This window comes from Hyla sarda, unplaced genomic scaffold, assembly GCF_029499605.1.
Source record: "Hyla sarda isolate aHylSar1 unplaced genomic scaffold, aHylSar1.hap1 scaffold_2604, whole genome shotgun sequence".
Taxonomy (NCBI): Eukaryota; Metazoa; Chordata; class Amphibia; order Anura; family Hylidae; genus Hyla; species Hyla sarda.
The window spans coordinates 1-16,437 of record NW_026609295.1 but is presented as its reverse complement, the minus strand read 5'-3'; the positions used below and the strand labels follow the sequence as shown (position 1 = coordinate 16,437).

The window sequence follows — 16,437 nt, the reverse complement described above, 5'->3', positions numbered from 1 at the left end:
ACTATGTAACTATGTAACATAACATGGGGGGGGGGGGGGGGTCTCCTGGCTGTTCACACAGGTGTGTCATTGCTGTACATTGACCATGCATTGCTTCTGTGGTATTGCAAAGGCAAAGACAAATGCTTCCAGCCATCCATTGCACTAATGGATTGGTCATCAGCTGGCTGTCTATGTCCCGCATCAATATAGACCAAAGTACAGAGGGTTAGGCTATGCTATTGTGCACCTACCTGATGCATCAGAAGGTGCGAGGCCCTTGCTAAATTCTGTGCACAGACTTTGAGATCTATACTTTAGACTGTATCTAAACCTGCTCCAACATGGACTGACATTCTGGCCTACTTTCAGCCGATGCGACTTGTCTGTCGCTGAACAGTCGCTTTTTATGTATTCAGCACCTATGTATAATGTTGTAAAAATGCTCTAGAAGCTAAAGTCGCAGAAATGTCACACATATTTGGCCTGCAACTTTCTGTGCGACAAATTCAGACAGGAAAAATCAGTATAAATCCTTAGAAAATTATCCCCCAGTGTCTCCATCTGCTGGCGGTATTGAATAAGCATTGCTGCACTGATGGGGTATGCATTAGACGAAAAAAAAGAAGAAAAAGAAGAATAATACGCCCAGAAAAGAGGCGAAAAGGAGAAAAACGTAAAAAAACGTGAAAAAAAAGTAAGAGGAAGAGAAGGGAAAAAAAGGTGGAAATGGGTTTAAAAGTGATTTCGGCGGAGAAATATATATATATATATATATATATATATATATATATATATATATATATACGCGCACACACACACATATATATAAACGTATTCTCCGTTGAGATATTGCAGCCGCTGCTGTGTCCAGGCCCAGGAGCCTTAGCACTGTGCTGTGATGTCACTCAATACCACTGACATCACTAGGTGTAAACAACATCTCTCCTTTGCTGTGTATGTGACTATGGAGCTGTTTGGTGATGTCGTCTATTATGGCCTTCATAGAAGCAACAGGAGATTGTTGCATCCATCTAGAACCCTCAGAACTACAGTGCTATGATGTCACTCACTTCCACAGGCCTTGCAGAGTGTAAACAACAACAACCCAGCTTTGTTGTGTATGTAACCATAGGGATTTGTGATGTCACCTAGAACCTTCACAGCAGCGACAGCTTTATGAGGAGCATCAGCACTGCTCTGCCTGAGCAGAACCATCACCGCCATAGGTTGTCAAATAACCCGGATTTAACCCACACAGGTAAGTCCAATGGGGTGCAGGCATGTCCTCTATGCTTACAGCTTCCCGTGGGTGTTGGTTTGATACCGTTTGGGGACAGCCAAGGAGGCATCTGCAGGCAACAAAGGTAGGTGTGTGCTTGTGTGTGTGTTTCCTATGCAGATCCTAAGCCCAGTGTCACATGCAAGTAGGAGGAGTAAGAAGGGTTCCTGGCAAATCCGGGTTATGGATTGCATTTAAAAAGGCCCCGTGGGAGTGCAATGGGCCCCTGTCTTGCTGCTTAGCAATAATGGTATGGGTTTAGGTTCTGCTGTGTGTACTGGTGGTTGACTGCCCCCCAGCCCAGAGTGTGCATGGAAAATTGTCTGGCAGCCTCCCTGACAGCAAGCAGTGATAGTGCCCATGAAGGGGACCTTGTTGGGCCCGCCCCTTTCACGGTTATCGCTTCTCGGCCTTTTGGCTAAGATCAAGTGTAGTATCTGTTCTTATCAGTTTAATATCTGATACGTCCCCTATCTGGGGACCATATATTAAATGGATTTTTGAGAACGGGGGCCGATTTCGAAGCTTGCTTCCGTCGCCCTATGCATTGACCCGATATGGCAGTATCTTCGGGTACAGTGCACCACCCCCTTACAGGGTTAAAAAGAAAGATTCCTACTTTCATTGCTACCTGCTTGCTGGCTAGCCAGCTAGCCAGCCCTGTGGGCCTTGCTGCTGCAGCCAAAAAACAAAAGGTGGTGCTGCTGCTGCTGCTTCTGCTGCTTCTGCTTCTGCTTGTGTCTGGCCCCTGTTGGAGCGTCCAGGCACAGGACTTCTGCTGCTGCTGACTAAATGGCCTCCTTAATTGGATCATTTGAGTAGCCAGCACACCTGTGCAGGTAGGGCATGACATGATAGGCAGCTGCCTTGATAGCGGGTGGGTGCTGAATGTTCCTAATTGACAAAATAAGATTAATGCTTATGAAGAAATATAAAATCTCATCCCTTCCCCAATATCGCGCCACACCCCTACCCCTTAATTCCCTGGTTGAACTTGATGGACATATGTCTTTTTTCGACCGTACTAACTATGTAACTATGTAACATAACATGGGGGGGGGGGGGGGGGGGGTCTCCTGGCTGTTCACACAGGTGTGTCATTGCTGTACATTGACCATGCATTGCTTCTGTGGTATTGCAAAGGCAAAGACAAATGCTTCCAGCCATCCATTGCACTAATGGATTGGTCATCAGCTGGCTGTCTATGTCCCGCATCAATATAGACCAAAGTACAGAGGGTTAGGCTATGCTATTGTGCACCTACCTGATGCATCAGAAGGTGCGAGGCCCTTGCTAAATTCTGTGCACAGACTTTGAGATCTATACTTTAGACTGTATCTAAACCTGCTCCAACATGGACTGACATTCTGGCCTACTTTCAGCCGATGCGACTTGTCTGTCGCTGAACAGTCGCTTTTTATGTATTCAGCACCTATGTATAATGTTGTAAAAATGCTCTAGAAGCTAAAGTCGCAGAAATGTCACACATATTTGGCCTGCAACTTTCTGTGCGACAAATTCAGACAGGAAAAATCAGTATAAATCCTTAGAAAATTATCCCCCAGTGTCTCCATCTGCTGGCGGTATTGAATAAGCATTGCTGCACTGATGGGGTATGCATTAGACGAAAAAAAAGAAGAAAAAGAAGAATAATACGCCCAGAAAAGAGGCGAAAAGGAGAAAAACGTAAAAAAACGTGAAAAAAAAGTAAGAGGAAGAGAAGGGAAAAAAAGGTGGAAATGGGTTTAAAAGTGATTTCGGCGGAGAAATATATATATATATATATATATATATATATATATATATATATATATACGCGCACACACACACATATATATAAACGTATTCTCCGTTGAGATATTGCAGCCGCTGCTGTGTCCAGGCCCAGGAGCCTTAGCACTGTGCTGTGATGTCACTCAATACCACTGACATCACTAGGTGTAAACAACATCTCTCCTTTGCTGTGTATGTGACTATGGAGCTGTTTGGTGATGTCGTCTATTATGGCCTTCATAGAAGCAACAGGAGATTGTTGCATCCATCTAGAACCCTCAGAACTACAGTGCTATGATGTCACTCACTTCCACAGGCCTTGCAGAGTGTAAACAACAACAACCCAGCTTTGTTGTGTATGTAACCATAGGGATTTGTGATGTCACCTAGAACCTTCACAGCAGCGACAGCTTTATGAGGAGCATCAGCACTGCTCTGCCTGAGCAGAACCATCACCGCCATAGGTTGTCAAATAACCCGGATTTAACCCACACAGGTAAGTCCAATGGGGTGCAGGCATGTCCTCTATGCTTACAGCTTCCCGTGGGTGTTGGTTTGATACCGTTTGGGGAGAGCCAAGGAGGCATCTGCAGGCAACAAAGGTAGGTGTGTGCTTGTGTGTGTGTTTCCTATGCAGATCCTAAGCCCAGTGTCACATGCAAGTAGGAGGAGTAAGAAGGGTTCCTGGCAAATCCGGGTTATGGATTGCATTTAAAAAGGCCCCGTGGGAGTGCAATGGGCCCCTGTCTTGCTGCTTAGCAATAATGGTATGGGTTTAGGTTCTGCTGTGTGTACTGGTGGTTGACTGCCCCCCAGCCCAGAGTGTGCATGGAAAATTGTCTGGCAGCCTCCCTGACAGCAAGCAGTGATAGTGCCCATGAAGGGGACCTTGTTGGGCCCGCCCCTTTCACGGTTATCGCTTCTCGGCCTTTTGGCTAAGATCAAGTGTAGTATCTGTTCTTATCAGTTTAATATCTGATACGTCCCCTATCTGGGGACCATATATTAAATGGATTTTTGAGAACGGGGGCCGATTTCGAAGCTTGCTTCCGTCGCCCTATGCATTGACCCGATATGGCAGTATCTTCGGGTACAGTGCACCACCCCCTTACAGGGTTAAAAAGAAAGATTCCTACTTTCATTGCTACCTGCTTGCTGGCTAGCCAGCTAGCCAGCCCTGTGGGCCTTGCTGCTGCAGCCAAAAAACAAAAGGTGGTGCTGCTGCTGCTGCTTCTGCTGCTTCTGCTTCTGCTTGTGTCTGGCCCCTGTTGGAGCGTCCAGGCACAGGACTTCTGCTGCTGCTGACTAAATGGCCTCCTTAATTGGATCATTTGAGTAGCCAGCACACCTGTGCAGGTAGGGCATGACATGATAGGCAGCTGCCTTGATAGCGGGTGGGTGCTGAATGTTCCTAATTGACAAAATAAGATTAATGCTTATGAAGAAATATAAAATCTCATCCCTTCCCCAATATCGCGCCACACCCCTACCCCTTAATTCCCTGGTTGAACTTGATGGACATATGTCTTTTTTCGACCGTACTAACTATGTAACTATGTAACATAACATGGGGGGGGGGGGGGGGTCTCCTGGCTGTTCACACAGGTGTGTCATTGCTGTACATTGACCATGCATTGCTTCTGTGGTATTGCAAAGGCAAAGACAAATGCTTCCAGCCATCCATTGCACTAATGGATTGGTCATCAGCTGGCTGTCTATGTCCCGCATCAATATAGACCAAAGTACAGAGGGTTAGGCTATGCTATTGTGCACCTACCTGATGCATCAGAAGGTGCGAGGCCCTTGCTAAATTCTGTGCACAGACTTTGAGATCTATACTTTAGACTGTATCTAAACCTGCTCCAACATGGACTGACATTCTGGCCTACTTTCAGCCGATGCGACTTGTCTGTCGCTGAACAGTCGCTTTTTATGTATTCAGCACCTATGTATAATGTTGTAAAAATGCTCTAGAAGCTAAAGTCGCAGAAATGTCACACATATTTGGCCTGCAACTTTCTGTGCGACAAATTCAGACAGGAAAAATCAGTATAAATCCTTAGAAAATTATCCCCCAGTGTCTCCATCTGCTGGCGGTATTGAATAAGCATTGCTGCACTGATGGGGTATGCATTAGACGAAAAAAAAGAAGAAAAAGAAGAATAATACGCCCAGAAAAGAGGCGAAAAGGAGAAAAACGTAAAAAAACGTGAAAAAAAAGTAAGAGGAAGAGAAGGGAAAAAAAGGTGGAAATGGGTTTAAAAGTGATTTCGGCGGAGAAATATATATATATATATATATATATATATATATATATATATATATACGCGCACACACACACATATATATAAACGTATTCTCCGTTGAGATATTGCAGCCGCTGCTGTGTCCAGGCCCAGGAGCCTTAGCACTGTGCTGTGATGTCACTCAATACCACTGACATCACTAGGTGTAAACAACATCTCTCCTTTGCTGTGTATGTGACTATGGAGCTGTTTGGTGATGTCGTCTATTATGGCCTTCATAGAAGCAACAGGAGATTGTTGCATCCATCTAGAACCCTCAGAACTACAGTGCTATGATGTCACTCACTTCCACAGGCCTTGCAGAGTGTAAACAACAACAACCCAGCTTTGTTGTGTATGTAACCATAGGGATTTGTGATGTCACCTAGAACCTTCACAGCAGCGACAGCTTTATGAGGAGCATCAGCACTGCTCTGCCTGAGCAGAACCATCACCGCAATAGGTTGTCAAATAACCCGGATTTAACCCACACAGGTAAGTCCAATGGGGTGCAGGCATGTCCTCTATGCTTACAGCTTCCCGTGGGTGTTGGTTTGATACCGTTTGGGGACAGCCAAGGAGGCATCTGCAGGCAACAAAGGTAGGTGTGTGCTTGTGTGTGTGTTTCCTATGCAGATCCTAAGCCCAGTGTCACATGCAAGTAGGAGGAGTAAGAAGGGTTCCTGGCAAATCCGGGTTATGGATTGCATTTAAAAAGGCCCCGTGGGAGTGCAATGGGCCCCTGTCTTGCTGCTTAGCAATAATGGTATGGGTTTAGGTTCTGCTGTGTGTACTGGTGGTTGACTGCCCCCCAGCCCAGAGTGTGCATGGAAAATTGTCTGGCAGCCTCCCTGACAGCAAGCAGTGATAGTGCCCATGAAGGGGACCTTGTTGGGCCCGCCCCTTTCACGGTTATCGCTTCTCGGCCTTTTGGCTAAGATCAAGTGTAGTATCTGTTCTTATCAGTTTAATATCTGATACGTCCCCTATCTGGGGACCATATATTAAATGGATTTTTGAGAACGGGGGCCGATTTCGAAGCTTGCTTCCGTCGCCCTATGCATTGACCCGATATGGCAGTATCTTCGGGTACAGTGCACCACCCCCTTACAGGGTTAAAAAGAAAGATTCCTACTTTCATTGCTACCTGCTTGCTGGCTAGCCAGCTAGCCAGCCCTGTGGGCCTTGCTGCTGCAGCCAAAAAACAAAAGGTGGTGCTGCTGCTGCTGCTTCTGCTGCTTCTGCTTCTGCTTGTGTCTGGCCCCTGTTGGAGCGTCCAGGCACAGGACTTCTGCTGCTGCTGACTAAATGGCCTCCTTAATTGGATCATTTGAGTAGCCAGCACACCTGTGCAGGTAGGGCATGACATGATAGGCAGCTGCCTTGATAGCGGGTGGGTGCTGAATGTTCCTAATTGACAAAATAAGATTAATGCTTATGAAGAAATATAAAATCTCATCCCTTCCCCAATATCGCGCCACACCCCTACCCCTTAATTCCCTGGTTGAACTTGATGGACATATGTCTTTTTTCGACCGTACTAACTATGTAACTATGTAACATAACATGGGGGGGGGGGGGGGGGTCTCCTGGCTGTTCACACAGGTGTGTCATTGCTGTACATTGACCATGCATTGCTTCTGTGGTATTGCAAAGGCAAAGACAAATGCTTCCAGCCATCCATTGCACTAATGGATTGGTCATCAGCTGGCTGTCTATGTCCCGCATCAATATAGACCAAAGTACAGAGGGTTAGGCTATGCTATTGTGCACCTACCTGATGCATCAGAAGGTGCGAGGCCCTTGCTAAATTCTGTGCACAGACTTTGAGATCTATACTTTAGACTGTATCTAAACCTGCTCCAACATGGACTGACATTCTGGCCTACTTTCAGCCGATGCGACTTGTCTGTCGCTGAACAGTCGCTTTTTATGTATTCAGCACCTATGTATAATGTTGTAAAAATGCTCTAGAAGCTAAAGTCGCAGAAATGTCACACATATTTGGCCTGCAACTTTCTGTGCGACAAATTCAGACAGGAAAAATCAGTATAAATCCTTAGAAAATTATCCCCCAGTGTCTCCATCTGCTGGCGGTATTGAATAAGCATTGCTGCACTGATGGGGTATGCATTAGACGAAAAAAAAGAAGAAAAAGAAGAATAATACGCCCAGAAAAGAGGCGAAAAGGAGAAAAACGTAAAAAAACGTGAAAAAAAAGTAAGAGGAAGAGAAGGGAAAAAAAGGTGGAAATGGGTTTAAAAGTGATTTCGGCGGAGAAATATATATATATATATATATATATATATATATATATATATATATACGCGCACACACACACATATATATAAACGTATTCTCCGTTGAGATATTGCAGCCGCTGCTGTGTCCAGGCCCAGGAGCCTTAGCACTGTGCTGTGATGTCACTCAATACCACTGACATCACTAGGTGTAAACAACATCTCTCCTTTGCTGTGTATGTGACTATGGAGCTGTTTGGTGATGTCGTCTATTATGGCCTTCATAGAAGCAACAGGAGATTGTTGCATCCATCTAGAACCCTCAGAACTACAGTGCTATGATGTCACTCACTTCCACAGGCCTTGCAGAGTGTAAACAACAACAACCCAGCTTTGTTGTGTATGTAACCATAGGGATTTGTGATGTCACCTAGAACCTTCACAGCAGCGACAGCTTTATGAGGAGCATCAGCACTGCTCTGCCTGAGCAGAACCATCACCGCCATAGGTTGTCAAATAACCCGGATTTAACCCACACAGGTAAGTCCAATGGGGTGCAGGCATGTCCTCTATGCTTACAGCTTCCCGTGGGTGTTGGTTTGATACCGTTTGGGGACAGCCAAGGAGGCATCTGCAGGCAACAAAGGTAGGTGTGTGCTTGTGTGTGTGTTTCCTATGCAGATCCTAAGCCCAGTGTCACATGCAAGTAGGAGGAGTAAGAAGGGTTCCTGGCAAATCCGGGTTATGGATTGCATTTAAAAAGGCCCCGTGGGAGTGCAATGGGCCCCTGTCTTGCTGCTTAGCAATAATGGTATGGGTTTAGGTTCTGCTGTGTGTACTGGTGGTTGACTGCCCCCCAGCCCAGAGTGTGCATGGAAAATTGTCTGGCAGCCTCCCTGACAGCAAGCAGTGATAGTGCCCATGAAGGGGACCTTGTTGGGCCCGCCCCTTTCACGGTTATCGCTTCTCGGCCTTTTGGCTAAGATCAAGTGTAGTATCTGTTCTTATCAGTTTAATATCTGATACGTCCCCTATCTGGGGACCATATATTAAATGGATTTTTGAGAACGGGGGCCGATTTCGAAGCTTGCTTCCGTCGCCCTATGCATTGACCCGATATGGCAGTATCTTCGGGTACAGTGCACCACCCCCTTACAGGGTTAAAAAGAAAGATTCCTACTTTCATTGCTACCTGCTTGCTGGCTAGCCAGCTAGCCAGCCCTGTGGGCCTTGCTGCTGCAGCCAAAAAACAAAAGGTGGTGCTGCTGCTGCTTCTGCTGCTTCTGCTTCTGCTTGTGTCTGGCCCCTGTTGGAGCGTCCAGGCACAGGACTTCTGCTGCTGCTGACTAAATGGCCTCCTTAATTGGATCATTTGAGTAGCCAGCACACCTGTGCAGGTAGGGCATGACATGATAGGCAGCTGCCTTGATAGCGGGTGGGTGCTGAATGTTCCTAATTGACAAAATAAGATTAATGCTTATGAAGAAATATAAAATCTCATCCCTTCCCCAATATCGCGCCACACCCCTACCCCTTAATTCCCTGGTTGAACTTGATGGACATATGTCTTTTTTCGACCGTACTAACTATGTAACTATGTAACATAACATGGGGGGGGGGGGGGGTCTCCTGGCTGTTCACACAGGTGTGTCATTGCTGTACATTGACCATGCATTGCTTCTGTGGTATTGCAAAGGCAAAGACAAATGCTTCCAGCCATCCATTGCACTAATGGATTGGTCATCAGCTGGCTGTCTATGTCCCGCATCAATATAGACCAAAGTACAGAGGGTTAGGCTATGCTATTGTGCACCTACCTGATGCATCAGAAGGTGCGAGGCCCTTGCTAAATTCTGTGCACAGACTTTGAGATCTATACTTTAGACTGTATCTAAACCTGCTCCAACATGGACTGACATTCTGGCCTACTTTCAGCCGATGCGACTTGTCTGTCGCTGAACAGTCGCTTTTTATGTATTCAGCACCTATGTATAATGTTGTAAAAATGCTCTAGAAGCTAAAGTCGCAGAAATGTCACACATATTTGGCCTGCAACTTTCTGTGCGACAAATTCAGACAGGAAAAATCAGTATAAATCCTTAGAAAATTATCCCCCAGTGTCTCCATCTGCTGGCGGTATTGAATAAGCATTGCTGCACTGATGGGGTATGCATTAGACGAAAAAAAAGAAGAAAAAGAAGAATAATACGCCCAGAAAAGAGGCGAAAAGGAGAAAAACGTAAAAAAACGTGAAAAAAAAGTAAGAGGAAGAGAAGGGAAAAAAAGGTGGAAATGGGTTTAAAAGTGATTTCGGCGGAGAAATATATATATATATATATATATATATATATATATATATATATACGCGCACACACACACATATATATAAACGTATTCTCCGTTGAGATATTGCAGCCGCTGCTGTGTCCAGGCCCAGGAGCCTTAGCACTGTGCTGTGATGTCACTCAATACCACTGACATCACTAGGTGTAAACAACATCTCTCCTTTGCTGTGTATGTGACTATGGAGCTGTTTGGTGATGTCGTCTATTATGGCCTTCATAGAAGCAACAGGAGATTGTTGCATCCATCTAGAACCCTCAGAACTACAGTGCTATGATGTCACTCACTTCCACAGGCCTTGCAGAGTGTAAACAACAACAACCCAGCTTTGTTGTGTATGTAACCATAGGGATTTGTGATGTCACCTAGAACCTTCACAGCAGCGACAGCTTTATGAGGAGCATCAGCACTGCTCTGCCTGAGCAGAACCATCACCGCCATAGGTTGTCAAATAACCCGGATTTAACCCACACAGGTAAGTCCAATGGGGTGCAGGCATGTCCTCTATGCTTACAGCTTCCCGTGGGTGTTGGTTTGATACCGTTTGGGGACAGCCAAGGAGGCATCTGCAGGCAACAAAGGTAGGTGTGTGCTTGTGTGTGTGTTTCCTATGCAGATCCTAAGCCCAGTGTCACATGCAAGTAGGAGGAGTAAGAAGGGTTCCTGGCAAATCCGGGTTATGGATTGCATTTAAAAAGGCCCCGTGGGAGTGCAATGGGCCCCTGTCTTGCTGCTTAGCAATAATGGTATGGGTTTAGGTTCTGCTGTGTGTACTGGTGGTTGACTGCCCCCCAGCCCAGAGTGTGCATGGAAAATTGTCTGGCAGCCTCCCTGACAGCAAGCAGTGATAGTGCCCATGAAGGGGACCTTGTTGGGCCCGCCCCTTTCACGGTTATCGCTTCTCGGCCTTTTGGCTAAGATCAAGTGTAGTATCTGTTCTTATCAGTTTAATATCTGATACGTCCCCTATCTGGGGACCATATATTAAATGGATTTTTGAGAACGGGGGCCGATTTCGAAGCTTGCTTCCGTCGCCCTATGCATTGACCCGATATGGCAGTATCTTCGGGTACAGTGCACCACCCCCTTACAGGGTTAAAAAGAAAGATTCCTACTTTCATTGCTACCTGCTTGCTGGCTAGCCAGCTAGCCAGCCCTGTGGGCCTTGCTGCTGCAGCCAAAAAACAAAAGGTGGTGCTGCTGCTGCTGCTTCTGCTGCTTCTGCTTGTGTCTGGCCCCTGTTGGAGCGTCCAGGCACAGGACTTCTGCTGCTGCTGACTAAATGGCCTCCTTAATTGGATCATTTGAGTAGCCAGCACACCTGTGCAGGTAGGGCATGACATGATAGGCAGCTGCCTTGATAGCGGGTGGGTGCTGAATGTTCCTAATTGACAAAATAAGATTAATGCTTATGAAGAAATATAAAATCTCATCCCTTCCCCAATATCGCGCCACACCCCTACCCCTTAATTCCCTGGTTGAACTTGATGGACATATGTCTTTTTTCGACCGTACTAACTATGTAACTATGTAACATAACATGGGGGGGGGGGGGGGGGTCTCCTGGCTGTTCACACAGGTGTGTCATTGCTGTACATTGACCATGCATTGCTTCTGTGGTATTGCAAAGGCAAAGACAAATGCTTCCAGCCATCCATTGCACTAATGGATTGGTCATCAGCTGGCTGTCTATGTCCCGCATCAATATAGACCAAAGTACAGAGGGTTAGGCTATGCTATTGTGCACCTACCTGATGCATCAGAAGGTGCGAGGCCCTTGCTAAATTCTGTGCACAGACTTTGAGATCTATACTTTAGACTGTATCTAAACCTGCTCCAACATGGACTGACATTCTGGCCTACTTTCAGCCGATGCGACTTGTCTGTCGCTGAACAGTCGCTTTTTATGTATTCAGCACCTATGTATAATGTTGTAAAAATGCTCTAGAAGCTAAAGTCGCAGAAATGTCACACATATTTGGCCTGCAACTTTCTGTGCGACAAATTCAGACAGGAAAAATCAGTATAAATCCTTAGAAAATTATCCCCCAGTGTCTCCATCTGCTGGCGGTATTGAATAAGCATTGCTGCACTGATGGGGTATGCATTAGACGAAAAAAAAGAAGAAAAAGAAGAATAATACGCCCAGAAAAGAGGCGAAAAGGAGAAAAACGTAAAAAAACGTGAAAAAAAAGTAAGAGGAAGAGAAGGGAAAAAAAGGTGGAAATGGGTTTAAAAGTGATTTCGGCGGAGAAATATATATATATATATATATATATATATATATATATATATATACGCGCACACACACACATATATATAAACGTATTCTCCGTTGAGATATTGCAGCCGCTGCTGTGTCCAGGCCCAGGAGCCTTAGCACTGTGCTGTGATGTCACTCAATACCACTGACATCACTAGGTGTAAACAACATCTCTCCTTTGCTGTGTATGTGACTATGGAGCTGTTTGGTGATGTCGTCTATTATGGCCTTCATAGAAGCAACAGGAGATTGTTGCATCCATCTAGAACCCTCAGAACTACAGTGCTATGATGTCACTCACTTCCACAGGCCTTGCAGAGTGTAAACAACAACAACCCAGCTTTGTTGTGTATGTAACCATAGGGATTTGTGATGTCACCTAGAACCTTCACAGCAGCGACAGCTTTATGAGGAGCATCAGCACTGCTCTGCCTGAGCAGAACCATCACCGCCATAGGTTGTCAAATAACCCGGATTTAACCCACACAGGTAAGTCCAATGGGGTGCAGGCATGTCCTCTATGCTTACAGCTTCCCGTGGGTGTTGGTTTGATACCGTTTGGGGACAGCCAAGGAGGCATCTGCAGGCAACAAAGGTAGGTGTGTGCTTGTGTGTGTGTTTCCTATGCAGATCCTAAGCCCAGTGTCACATGCAAGTAGGAGGAGTAAGAAGGGTTCCTGGCAAATCCGGGTTATGGATTGCATTTAAAAAGGCCCCGTGGGAGTGCAATGGGCCCCTGTCTTGCTGCTTAGCAATAATGGTATGGGTTTAGGTTCTGCTGTGTGTACTGGTGGTTGACTGCCCCCCAGCCCAGAGTGTGCATGGAAAATTGTCTGGCAGCCTCCCTGACAGCAAGCAGTGATAGTGCCCATGAAGGGGACCTTGTTGGGCCCGCCCCTTTCACGGTTATCGCTTCTCGGCCTTTTGGCTAAGATCAAGTGTAGTATCTGTTCTTATCAGTTTAATATCTGATACGTCCCCTATCTGGGGACCATATATTAAATGGATTTTTGAGAACGGGGGCCGATTTCGAAGCTTGCTTCCGTCGCCCTATGCATTGACCCGATATGGCAGTATCTTCGGGTACAGTGCACCACCCCCTTACAGGGTTAAAAAGAAAGATTCCTACTTTCATTGCTACCTGCTTGCTGGCTAGCCAGCTAGCCAGCCCTGTGGGCCTTGCTGCTGCAGCCAAAAAACAAAAGGTGGTGCTGCTGCTGCTGCTTCTGCTGCTTCTGCTTCTGCTTGTGTCTGGCCCCTGTTGGAGCGTCCAGGCACAGGACTTCTGCTGCTGCTGACTAAATGGCCTCCTTAATTGGATCATTTGAGTAGCCAGCACACCTGTGCAGGTAGGGCATGACATGATAGGCAGCTGCCTTGATAGCGGGTGGGTGCTGAATGTTCCTAATTGACAAAATAAGATTAATGCTTATGAAGAAATATAAAATCTCATCCCTTCCCCAATATCGCGCCACACCCCTACCCCTTAATTCCCTGGTTGAACTTGATGGACATATGTCTTTTTTCGACCGTACTAACTATGTAACTATGTAACATAACATGGGGGGGGGGGGGGGGGTCTCCTGGCTGTTCACACAGGTGTGTCATTGCTGTACATTGACCATGCATTGCTTCTGTGGTATTGCAAAGGCAAAGACAAATGCTTCCAGCCATCCATTGCACTAATGGATTGGTCATCAGCTGGCTGTCTATGTCCCGCATCAATATAGACCAAAGTACAGAGGGTTAGGCTATGCTATTGTGCACCTACCTGATGCATCAGAAGGTGCGAGGCCCTTGCTAAATTCTGTGCACAGACTTTGAGATCTATACTTTAGACTGTATCTAAACCTGCTCCAACATGGACTGACATTCTGGCCTACTTTCAGCCGATGCGACTTGTCTGTCGCTGAACAGTCGCTTTTTATGTATTCAGCACCTATGTATAATGTTGTAAAAATGCTCTAGAAGCTAAAGTCGCAGAAATGTCACACATATTTGGCCTGCAACTTTCTGTGCGACAAATTCAGACAGGAAAAATCAGTATAAATCCTTAGAAAATTATCCCCCAGTGTCTCCATCTGCTGGCGGTATTGAATAAGCATTGCTGCACTGATGGGGTATGCATTAGACGAAAAAAAAGAAGAAAAAGAAGAATAATACGCCCAGAAAAGAGGCGAAAAGGAGAAAAACGTAAAAAAACGTGAAAAAAAAGTAAGAGGAAGAGAAGGGAAAAAAAGGTGGAAATGGGTTTAAAAGTGATTTCGGCGGAGAATATATATATATATATATATATATATATATATATATATATATACGCGCACACACACACATATATATAAACGTATTCTCCGTTGAGATATTGCAGCCGCTGCTGTGTCCAGGCCCAGGAGCCTTAGCACTGTGCTGTGATGTCACTCAATACCACTGACATCACTAGGTGTAAACAACATCTCTCCTTTGCTGTGTATGTGACTATGGAGCTGTTTGGTGATGTCGTCTATTATGGCCTTCATAGAAGCAACAGGAGATTGTTGCATCCATCTAGAACCCTCAGAACTACAGTGCTATGATGTCACTCACTTCCACAGGCCTTGCAGAGTGTAAACAACAACAACCCAGCTTTGTTGTGTATGTAACCATAGGGATTTGTGATGTCACCTAGAACCTTCACAGCAGCGACAGCTTTATGAGGAGCATCAGCACTGCTCTGCCTGAGCAGAACCATCACCGCCATAGGTTGTCAAATAACCCGGATTTAACCCACACAGGTAAGTCCAATGGGGTGCAGGCATGTCCTCTATGCTTACAGCTTCCCGTGGGTGTTGGTTTGATACCGTTTGGGGACAGCCAAGGAGGCATCTGCAGGCAACAAAGGTAGGTGTGTGCTTGTGTGTGTGTTTCCTATGCAGATCCTAAGCCCAGTGTCACATGCAAGTAGGAGGAGTAAGAAGGGTTCCTGGCAAATCCGGGTTATGGATTGCATTTAAAAAGGCCCCGTGGGAGTGCAATGGGCCCCTGTCTTGCTGCTTAGCAATAATGGTATGGGTTTAGGTTCTGCTGTGTGTACTGGTGGTTGACTGCCCCCCAGCCCAGAGTGTGCATGGAAAATTGTCTGGCAGCCTCCCTGACAGCAAGCAGTGATAGTGCCCATGAAGGGGACCTTGTTGGGCCCGCCCCTTTCACGGTTATCGCTTCTCGGCCTTTTGGCTAAGATCAAGTGTAGTATCTGTTCTTATCAGTTTAATATCTGATACGTCCCCTATCTGGGGACCATATATTAAATGGATTTTTGAGAACGGGGGCCGATTTCGAAGCTTGCTTCCGTCGCCCTATGCATTGACCCGATATGGCAGTATCTTCGGGTACAGTGCACCACCCCCTTACAGGGTTAAAAAGAAAGATTCCTACTTTCATTGCTACCTGCTTGCTGGCTAGCCAGCTAGCCAGCCCTGTGGGCCTTGCTGCTGCAGCCAAAAAACAAAAGGTGGTGCTGCTGCTGCTGCTTCTGCTGCTTCTGCTTCTGCTTGTGTCTGGCCCCTGTTGGAGCGTCCAGGCACAGGACTTCTGCTGCTGCTGACTAAATGGCCTCCTTAATTGGATCATTTGAGTAGCCAGCACACCTGTGCAGGTAGGGCATGACATGATAGGCAGCTGCCTTGATAGCGGGTGGGTGCTGAATGTTCCTAATTGACAAAATAAGATTAATGCTTATGAAGAAATATAAAATCTCATCCCTTCCCCAATATCGCGCCACACCCCTACCCCTTAATTCCCTGGTTGAACTTGATGGACATATGTCTTTTTTCGACCGTACTAACTATGTAACTATGTAACATAACATGGGGGGGGGGGGGGGGTCTCCTGGCTGTTCACACAGGTGTGTCATTGCTGTACATTGACCATGCATTGCTTCTGTGGTATTGCAAAGGCAAAGACAAATGCTTCCAGCCATCCATTGCACTAATGGATTGGTCATCAGCTGGCTGTCTATGTCCCGCATCAATATAGACCAAAGTACAGAGGGTTAGGCTATGCTATTGTGCACCTACCTGATGCATCAGAAGGTGCGAGGCCCTTGCTAAATTCTGTGCACAGACTTTGAGATCTATACTTTAGACTGTATCTAAACCTGCTCCAACATGGACTGACATTCTGGCCTACTTTCAGCCGATGCGACTTGTCTGTCGCTGAACAGTCGCTTTTTATGTATTCAGCACCTATGTATAATGTTGTAAAAATGCTCTAGAAGCTAAAGTCGCAGAAATGTCA

General features: G+C 46.0%; 7 non-coding genes across 7 annotated transcripts; all 7 read left to right on the top strand.

Moving 5' to 3' along the window:
- Positions 1-1,659: 1,659 nt before the first annotated feature.
- Positions 1,660-1,850, top strand: LOC130324219 (U2 spliceosomal RNA). The gene has a single exon (XR_008869289.1). It is a non-coding gene; the product is annotated as a U2 spliceosomal RNA (small nuclear RNA).
- Positions 1,851-3,949: 2,099 nt separating this feature from the next.
- Positions 3,950-4,140, top strand: LOC130324218 (U2 spliceosomal RNA). Its single transcript, XR_008869288.1, has one exon. It is a non-coding gene; the product is annotated as a U2 spliceosomal RNA (small nuclear RNA).
- Positions 4,141-6,233: 2,093 nt separating this feature from the next.
- LOC130324234 (U2 spliceosomal RNA) lies at positions 6,234-6,424 on the top strand. Its single transcript, XR_008869301.1, has one exon. It is a non-coding gene; the product is annotated as a U2 spliceosomal RNA (small nuclear RNA).
- A 2,094-nt stretch (positions 6,425-8,518) lies between these two features.
- LOC130324233 (U2 spliceosomal RNA) lies at positions 8,519-8,709 on the top strand. Its single transcript, XR_008869300.1, has one exon. It is a non-coding gene; the product is annotated as a U2 spliceosomal RNA (small nuclear RNA).
- Positions 8,710-10,796: 2,087 nt separating this feature from the next.
- Positions 10,797-10,987, top strand: LOC130324232 (U2 spliceosomal RNA). The gene has a single exon (XR_008869299.1). It is a non-coding gene; the product is annotated as a U2 spliceosomal RNA (small nuclear RNA).
- A 2,086-nt stretch (positions 10,988-13,073) lies between these two features.
- LOC130324229 (U2 spliceosomal RNA) lies at positions 13,074-13,264 on the top strand. Its single transcript, XR_008869298.1, has one exon. It is a non-coding gene; the product is annotated as a U2 spliceosomal RNA (small nuclear RNA).
- Positions 13,265-15,355: 2,091 nt separating this feature from the next.
- Positions 15,356-15,546, top strand: LOC130324217 (U2 spliceosomal RNA). Its single transcript, XR_008869287.1, has one exon. It is a non-coding gene; the product is annotated as a U2 spliceosomal RNA (small nuclear RNA).
- The last annotated feature ends 891 nt before the right edge of the window (positions 15,547-16,437 follow it).